Here is a 10118-nt window from a genome sequence, read left to right on the forward strand (position 1 = left end):
CAATAATTCACAAGTAATCTACATGATAAACATCTCAATTAACACCTTGTGAGGTGAAAAGAAACAAGTCTTTTGAAAAGAAAGGTGAAAAGAAAAAAAATATGATTTCATAATAACACTTCCTCCAGTGAAATAGACAATTCCCTGTTGTCCTCTAACATCAAAATCCACAGACATATTTGATTAGAACGGTTTTGCACTTTTCTCGCTTGTAAACGGTGCTTGATCTGTGCATATTTCTCTCCTGATTCAGACAACTTCTTCACTGGGAAAAGTAAAATAATGGATAGAGGACTTTTTTTTGGAAGGTTTGAAGTTAAAAACATCTTAATAATGAATTTATTACAGTCATGCAGCTTTTCACTTCACAATACGTTAACTAATGGACTGGAGTTGTGTGGATTATTGTGTTGTTTTTATCAGCTGTTTGGACTCTCATTCTGATGGCACCCATTCACTGCAGATGATCCATTGGTGAGCAAGTGATGTAATACTAAATTTCCCCAAATTTGTTCTGATGAAGAAACAGTCACATTTTTATTTTTGGGTAAAATATTCCTCAAATCAAATCTTTAATTCTCAAAATAAAGGACAAGCACCTCAAGAATAAAGAGTCAACAACCGTGCAGTCATATGCTGATGCTATTGAATTACTTTCTTATAGGCAATCACAGATATTATGTACACATATCAATATTGTGGAGAAATAAACTTTACATTCTGAATAAAGCATTTACAGGATCCATACACACTCAAAATATTCACTGGCATTTTTTATTTTTTTTTCTTCTCCTTTCTCTTTTTCTTTAGGTCCAAATCCAGGGAATACAGAAGCAAATATGTTATGTGTTTCATATTCAGCCTCAGATGACACACAGAATCTAAAGTCCTGATCTGAAAAATAAAAAAAGTGCACAATACGCACTCTTCAATATATACTGTTCAAAAACTCAGATCTGCGGGCACAAAATAGCCAATGTAAACATGTATGCTCTGAGAGATGTGCTCACACACAGTAGACAAAGGGTGAGCTACTCTGATGCAGAAAAGTGCTTTTCTTGTCATACTGTTTGCCACAGCATTGGCTTCAAGAGGGATTTCAAAGGATTAGGCAACACAGAGCTGTCAACAAAAGAGTACAAAAGAGGGACTATGAAGACAGAATAAAGAGAGAGTTGAGCTCTGCATGTCAACATACAGAAAAGAGGAACTGGGTTATATTTGCAAGAGAAAGATTACTGACTTACTGGATGCAAATAAGTTACTGGTGTCCATTTATTTTGGGTTTGAAAAAGATTTATTCATAACCAAAGGGGCAGCGTTTGGCTGGTTAGTGTGACCCATTTAATCCCTTACGGTAGATGCTGTAACTACACCATCTGGGGAAAAAAAAAATCATATTATTGTTGATCAGGGGTCCCTATTTTCTTTCTTTCTTTCATTACAATTGTACTTTAAAATAAAAATGAATACTTGATAATTATAATAAAACTGCACTGTGTGATTCACTCCAAAATACATGGCGCAGCAGACTACAGTTTGATAATTTAATTAAATTGCAGAATTTGATTTGATAATCATGCAAGATATATCGCAATTATTGTGCAGCCTAATTTATTTATTTTCATTTTACATTCAATAGAATTATTTGCATTTCATCAACTCATAAACACAGTTGACTATGTATGTCAACTGTAAGACAAGTATGTCTTCAAACAAGCTTATATTTGTCCTTATGCACATTCTTGTGGTGCCATCAGCCAGTCAGCATTGTCATACCATTTACAGCTCAAGTGACTGGCTTAAAATAACTTGACACTGTCAAAAAATTTAAAAAAACATTCCAGCAGGTCCTACACCAACCGATCAACTGCTATTTGGATGGATGAGAATACTAACAAACAGCTTTCTCCAGGTATTATAGACCTCCTTGACCCGCACCAACTGAATATCCAATGTTTCATCTGAGCTTTGAAAGAGGAAGTAAAATAAAGTAAAATCTCTTTTTTTATATTTTCAGTGATTACCCAGGGGCAAAATACAAGGTCAGAGAGGTCTATGAGTACTCAGAGACAGAATGACTACATAGTCAAGTATATAGGAACAGTTCGGTGCATGACTGTGTTTTACCATCCTCTGTGTAATTGAGTGTCAACAGTTTTATGCATGATGTTTATTTCTTTAAGCATCAAAATTGCATCGGAATGCCAATGATTTATTTACTCAACACAATGTTGCAATAACCAAGACATTTAGACGTGAGAAGAACTATTTATCTCCTGGGGTCAAATGACTTCAACCAAAGCCAGAAAGCATGGCTGAAAAGACTTCATAAATGCAGCAACATTGTACTCCATGCTCTTAGCAACTTCCTTCCTCTATAATTCAGCAGCCACCTCCACCTCCACTTTTAGATTGCCTGATTGATTGTTTTTTTCTTTAAATGACCCTAACGGGTCAAGCAGTAATGGACTGGCCTCCTACACAGTGTTGGAGAGTAATCTCTGACTGACCACCTGTCTGTTTTACTTCGCCAAGCGCTTTTGGTGTTTCATAATCTCATCTCTCATGGCGCCAGTTCCTCTCAAACATCAGGGGCAACTGGACCAACATTTAATTTTCAAGCCACAAACCAAATCTGATGGGAAACACTGTGTTAATGCAGTCATTATTGGCACCATATCAGGCAAAGGCGACTTGGGAATTGACCGCCCTTAACTACACATTAGATTCCCTGCACTTACGCAGACTTTTATCAATACCCTGTTTTCAAGAAGTTCAGAACTCTTAACATTTCAGACAGAATCTTTGATATGCTGACTAAATCTTTGATATTTAAAAATAAGTACCATTTTGTGTTCAGAAATCGCTCTAACCGACGAAGGGTCATTGAGAACTTGAGACAAGCACTTTGAAAAGAAGAACAAAAGAAGATAATACCTAATTAACAAGATTATCTGCTTCAGGCTATTGACAGTTGTGCCTTTGGATGCTCAAGGTTCCTCATAAATATACATTTAAATATGTGTGTCAAGATCAAGATGTGTCTTGTGACATTGGAGATGGTAAGATCATCAAGACGGTTCACAGCGCCCATTATATCTGTAGCAGGATCAGAAGAAACGGTTTAATTAGTATTTATGCATGCAAATAAATGCTTTGTTTATCAATCCCATAAAAAAAAACTCAAGAGGGTAATACATTTATCCAGTGGACACTTCAAATAATTATTTTGCATTCAGATAGCCAGTTAAACCATTTGAAAAAAACGTATAAGATAATAGAGTTCTAGTTGTTGTAGAATATAAAAAGGATCATAAGATATATGGGAAAACTCTCAAAAGTATTGGCATGCCTAGATGCATTTAAACTGTTGTGTGGGAGTACTGTTAATTATATAGGAAGTGTAACGGTGCAGGAATTGACTGGCCTGTTAGTTTCTCCAACAGCACTGAGCTGACCAGAAATTGGAACAATAAAAAAAACTCTAGGAAATTGGCAAATGAGACAAAGGGTTAGAAAAGAGTATCTAAATTTGCATTTAATAATTTAGCAAGGCTTTATTCTAAAGCAATGAGGATGATCATATTTGGGGGTCCGTGGCATCTAAGATATTAAAGCCCCAAGCATAATGTATGTGAAAGCCAACGAAACGTCTGGCATATTGAGTTGCATTAGAACTTGTGAGTTTAACTTTAATTAGACAGAAGGCATTGTTTCAAAGCAACAAACAGCATGTTTAAATAAAAGCTGTGTGAATGATGTTGGATTTATACACATAATACTGTAAGCCAATCAATAAAGAATGCAAGTAAAAAGAGGATTATATCAAAATAAGCTTATTTCCAAGCACTGGTTGAATGCTGGATCTTTAAGCCTTGCCATAATTAAATGAGATAGCTTTTGTTTGTTGATATCACGTATTACAACGTGCATTCATTTTCACTTTTTTGCGAGTTGGACCTTTAGTAATAGTGTATAGTTTCTGCACACCTTCATCGTGTTGTGAATTATTAATGTGTATTAACTTTGTGTCGCTAAGGCCACACCAGAGGGATGTTTTCTTAAAAAGACTGATCATTTTTATTTTTATAGAGGTGATGATGGAATCCAGGCTATTTTAGTCTAAATAATTAAATAAATATGTGCCAAGTCTGTATACGACGTCTCCCGCTATGGTCTAATTATAGATTTCTGATGCTTTGTTTACAAGACTTTTGACATGGCTTTAAAAGTGTTCATTTTTAAAGCCAGGGAAAAAAAAAAAAAACTTTTTGGAGTCAAGGGGACCAAACAGTTTTAGAGTTTAATCTCACAAGTTGAAAGCTCTAAGCCTCATGTTTTGTATAATTATTTTTTTCAGGGTTATGAAAAACATATATTAGAGCAAATCTTCTATAAATCTGTACTTGAGGCCGCCTGTGTACATAATTGGGACACGTCACTTTCTGGCGCCGCTTTGCTGTCATACATTTAAATTAATATTGAAGAGAAGAAAATGTATTATTCAAAGCCTCAAGTGTTCTCTGGGATGTAAATGTGGTTTGGTGCAGAAAAACACAATATATTCAGATTCCTGACATTAATCTATGGCTTTAATCTGAGTTTTATCTCTCTCTCTGTTATTAATTCAGTAAATGAATCCATTTTTTTTGCATCCATGGTACTCAGACGCACAAGTTGAGAGGTGTATGTGGTTTATATCCAATTAATGAGTTGTTATCTTTGATGTCATCATTTACCAGTAACTTTTCAGCTCCAAAACATTTGGTGAAAAACAAAAGATGTTTGAACCAGAGGGGGAATATTCTCTGTTGCTTGATTTCAGTTTAACAATCTCTGATTAATTTATCAGGGAAGTCTGTTAAGGAATCATACAATATAAATTAACAACTTGATATAGGTTAGAAAACACAAAAACCCCAGGGAGAATGTTCCACGTTCTCCTAAACTTTTTAAGTGTTCCCTGCAGGCACATGATAAATTGATTGCGCTGTTTGACTTACGTTGGCACACGGAGGCATAAAACTGTAGCAGTTGCATCATCCAACCATAAACAATAACATTAAAGATTACTTTTCCTTTTTGGATTATTAATCATGCTGTAAGCAACACTGTCAAAACAGATATGGCTCTTTCATAAGCGTGTTTCTCAACAGGATGCGGTTCTGCCGCAAAGTCTGCCAACAAAGCTCAAAGAGAGTTCAGCGGTAATCATACTATCTGAAGAAAAATGTCAGGCCTGACATTATCTCAAGCATAACAGCCCAGAGACTCCCTGAATTAAACAGCATTTTAAAACCAAGACAAGCACTCGGGTCATGGCAGACATCCGGATGACCTTCAAAACAGGCAGAAGGAAATTAAGCCCACTGCTCGTCTCTGCCTGGACTACAGCCGCCACTGGAGCGCTTTGCCATGTTTGGGTTTGTGAACTGATTCATTATGCGAGATCTCAAAGGCCGATGCATGTAAATGAGGAGTATGAGCAGATATTATTGTGCTTCTCTTTTGTTGTTATGGAGGTAAAGCTTCTCGAACAGACTGGTGCTAAATGTTAGCTGTATATCATGCTGTGGAACCCTGTACAGAGCTCTCCAGTTATTAAAAGATACATGGAAATACATTTGGAACAGGAGCTAATCATACAACAAGCAACTTGAACTGTGCAAACAACACACTCTCATCACTCAATCTTTATCTGTGCATTCCAAAGCTTTTGTGCCAACTCATTTTGGAGGATTTGTTCACCCCCAAATTAAAATTATGCCAACATGTATCCACTCTTATATTGTTCAAAACACATGATTTGTAGTCTTCTCTGGAATATGAGAGTAGAACTACATTCAATTTTTTTTCTCTCTGTTATGCTCACCAAGCCTGCATTTATTTAATCAAACAATACAGTAATATTGCAAAATAGTATTACAATTTAAAATACCTGTTTTCTATTTGAATATATTTTAAAATTAAATTTATTCCTGTGATGTAAAGCTGAATTTTCAGTGTCACATGATCCTTTAGAAATCATTGTATTATGCTGATTTGGTGCTCAATAAACATTTCTTATTATTATCAATGTTCATAATTTATTTTTTCAGGATTCTTAGATTAATAGAAGTTCACAATTAAGTTAATTAATTAAGTTCAAAAGAAAATAATTTATATGAAAAAGAAATATTTTGTAAAATTACAAATCTCTTTACTGTCACTTCAGAACAATTTAATGCATTCATGCTGAATAAAATAAATCATTTCTTTCAAAAACAATCAATCAATTTAGCACTCTTACTGACTCCAAAAGTTGAATGGTCATGTAAATTGTATATACGTTATAAAATTGTATAAAATTTTCTATACGTAAAAGTGACACCATTAATGGAATCTATGATATAACTTCAGAAGATTTGGAATAAATAATTGGCCTTTTTTTGTTAAATTGTCATGACACTAAATGTACATGACTTTTCTGTTTTTATATGCTCACATGCATGTACTGTAGCCTTGTGTCATTGTGCCAACTACCGTGTAGTTTACTACAGCAATAATAATAACATACTGTAAAGTATGCAGCTCACACAGAATTGTAACAACAAAGGTGCCTAGTACATCCCTGAGAGGCTGGTACAGTATTGTTAGGGTTAGATGTAGGACTCTAAAATAATTGCATTTGAAGCCACTTCCCTGCGTCATTCAAACACACGATAATATCCCAAAAAGACTGCAGAGGCATGATGGAATCTTCCAAACTGAGGCAAGAAGGTCACCAGAGCAACATTTTAGTGGTGCATGGATAACACTGAGATTTGCCTGGGAGCAAACCAAACAAAAAGCAACCAGTATTATTAACAACAAAAGCAAAACATCCACTGATTTGGTGCACTCTGTGGGGCGTATCTAACAGTGTGGACACCTACCAACCTCAGAAAAGGAAACACCACCCTCAAACTGATAAAAACAGTCAGAATAAAGTCTGCTGCTGAGATCAAAGTGCCAAAGTAAACACTCAACCCTAAAATAAGCAGTAAACATTGAGAGAAACTCTCTAGGAGAGACAGCCAGAGAGATTTAACCAATTCATTAAATCGACTGGACAAATCACAAAATGATTTGCATTTAACACACTGAAAAAAATGCAAATGCAAGGAGTTCAAACTTTTCTCTGACAGGAATGTGAACATGAATCTTAATTCTCCATCAGTTGCTGGGCAAACAGTGTCCTTAAAAGCATCTTAGGTGTGGATACTTAGCATTCACTACCATTCAGTCAGCATAATGTTACCCCATCTGTTGTCAAAAAGGATTGCGCGAAAAACTATTGTGAAAAAGGGTCAAATTTTACAGCTAAAGATTAATCCTGAACAAATTGTGACTAAGAATAGGAAATTACCTTTCATTTTTGATGCATATAAGAAGCTTAATCTGTGCCCAGGAAATTTGTTCCCTGGTTGTTGCAATAAATGGAGAGGGACAACATTCACAAAACAAGCCAATTCAAAACAAAGAGGCAAAGTGCCAAAATGTTTTTGCAATGCTAATACCAAGAACATGGCGTTCAAACCACGGACAATAATCACAATTATCCACTTACAAATCCACTTGTGGCAATCCGCAAGACACATAATAGGAGAATTACAGCCGTTGATACGAAGCTCACATGCATAGCACTTAGTTTAGACAACGATTTAAATTCATATTAACTCAAAACATGACAAGAAAGGTTTGATTTAGTCCTACGGCGAATGTCAAAAACTCTGCCTACCACTTAGCATGCTTTCATTAGACCATTTACTTCAAATTGCAAACGTGATAGCTTTTTGTTTCTCTTAATTGAAATGAAAATAGACCATTCTAAAACCAAAGACAAACAGGGAAAGAGTGCAATTACAATTCTAACATTACCTTTTTCAAGATATTAGTAAGAAAAAGTTAAGCGTAGAAAAATAAAAGATTTTGAAATTACACTCATGGGGAATATGTAGAAAATATTCTTTATATTTTATATTATATTGTATTCTTTAAAAAAAAAAAGGTCTAAGGAATGAAAGAGATGCAAAACTCATTTCAAATCAGCTTCACAAATGAGACAAAATTAGTTTATCCTTATGCCCATTAGAAAGCAACCTAAATCTAAGACTTATGAGATTTCAGGTGATCGTATACAGAATCGAACCGTTTTTATTTCTGGAGTGCGGAGACAGATATATTTAAACATCTAAGGAAATGCACATAAAAAGGTCTACAGACAGATGAATGTACCAAACAGCCTTGTATATAATAAGGGTTGTTCTTTTTTTTTTTCCTGCAACCTTTGCATTTGCTAAGGACTTGAATGAGAATGGATGATTTGATTAAGTTACTTAAAAAAAAAAAAGCATAATGTATAAGCAAGAGCTGGCAGAGGAGAATCACAGCTTGTCTCAGTTTATTCAAAATATGCTGATCATTGTACAGAAATAATTCAACTGAAGACTGAGCCTATAAACAAAATTGGCATAAAATATCAGAATTAAAAGATTAAATGAGAATATGAAACTTCATTTTAAAAAATGATACTTCATATTGAAGTAATTAATCTAAAGTTGTTTATGAAAATGATTTAGTGATTAGGTAAATGAGTTGAACACATATCTGTATGTGAAATGCAAAACGGTGAAATTTTAGGATATTATTAAAGTGGAACAGAAGTACATATGCTTGGTTCATGTAAACAAAGTAGCAATTCATAGATTCACTTGAGTATTTTGTCTTTTTTGAAGAGAAATCTAAAGTTAAATGCTGTGATTCATCACTGTTTTCTAGTTTTATTAGTTGTAGTAATGCATTGTCTCTTTAAATGTATTGCTGCCACCTTAACTGCGATAGGTTTCTGTGAGAATAATACTGCTTTGATTGTATAATCAAACAGATTTTACCCTTTTAGGGGCAAAGTCTCAGTGTAATTATCTACTTTAAAATCTATACAATTTAAAAGGTGTCTTAACTGTAGCTTAACTAATTCAAATTAACTTTGCAATCCGTGATCTCAAAATAGCTTCCCCTCAAATTTGTAGGAATATTTGTTTAAAAAAAAAAAAAAGTAAAATCTTAGAATGATTATACACACATCTATACAAATGAGGCTCCCGGCTCTCTCAGCTAATTCAGCGTGTGTTCACGAGTCGTACCGACAGCTGAACCTAATGGTGAGCTCAAGAGGAATGACTGCTGCTACCAGACCTGCCTGTGAGAAGAATACTTAAATAACACACCTCACATTCCTGGACCTCAGGGGTGACTACAAGTGTCCAACTTGATTAGCTCATAATCTCAGAAGGGGTCCAATCTGTTCATATGCTCCTCCAGCATAAACAGCATTTTAACATATCAAATCTAATCTGCCGCTATATTGCACAAGCAAAACAATTACTCTAGAAGGCCTGCTGCGTTGTAGCAATTAAATGAAGGTTAATTAACCACAAACAAATAAATGAGGAGGAGAGAATAACAACGTTGAATTTGATGATATATAGTAAAGTTTATTAAGTGCAGTTCACACTGTGCACGTAAATGCATCTGTTGCTCATGCTCTGACTTGATCTGTTCGTGTGAAATAAAGGAAATCGAAGAGAGCCGGTCTTAGACCTGAATGATTGTGTTAGTGGAGACTGAGGACAGAGGGCTTGGTTTGAAAACTTATCACACAAACAGACCTGACACTTTAACACCCCATGTGTCATAGGGGAATTGAAAAGAAAACCGAAAAGGCCAGTTGCATCCCCAACATATATATATATATATCTGAACGGGGGGAACGGGGGATCCACTGTATAGAGCAATACTCTAATGGAATTAGTGGGCTAAAGTCAGTCACACCTCGACTTTCTTCCAAATAACGCAGATTTCATTCATAATATTATAAATACAGGCCTATAGTTCCTGCACATTTTTGTTTTTCTGAATTGTGTGAAATGGCTAATAAAAATAGGTAATACAAAACTATTATTTGGTCACCAAGGTGAATTGGTTTTGTTTTGACTTCTGGTCGTGAGTGACAGTGTTGGGGGGATGAGAAATCTGTTGATTGTCGAGTGCCAAATAAACACAGAGATGGACAGGAAAAGGTCAAAGCCATCAGG

General features: G+C 35.1%; 1 long non-coding RNA gene across 1 annotated transcript; it reads right to left on the reverse strand.

Annotated features, from left to right (window-relative positions):
* Positions 1-667: 667 nt before the first annotated feature.
* On the reverse strand, positions 668-1375 carry LOC107684486 (uncharacterized). Its single transcript, XR_001633860.1, has 3 exons — positions 1248-1375; positions 1011-1122; positions 668-894 (listed from the first exon to the last, which is right to left on the reverse strand). It is a non-coding gene; the product is annotated as an uncharacterized LOC107684486 (long non-coding RNA).
* Positions 1376-10118: the final 8743 nt, after the last annotated feature.

Source organism: Sinocyclocheilus anshuiensis, unplaced genomic scaffold, assembly GCF_001515605.1.
Source record: "Sinocyclocheilus anshuiensis isolate Anshui unplaced genomic scaffold, SAMN03320099.WGS_v1.1 scaffold1833, whole genome shotgun sequence".
Taxonomy (NCBI): Eukaryota; Metazoa; Chordata; class Actinopteri; order Cypriniformes; family Cyprinidae; genus Sinocyclocheilus; species Sinocyclocheilus anshuiensis.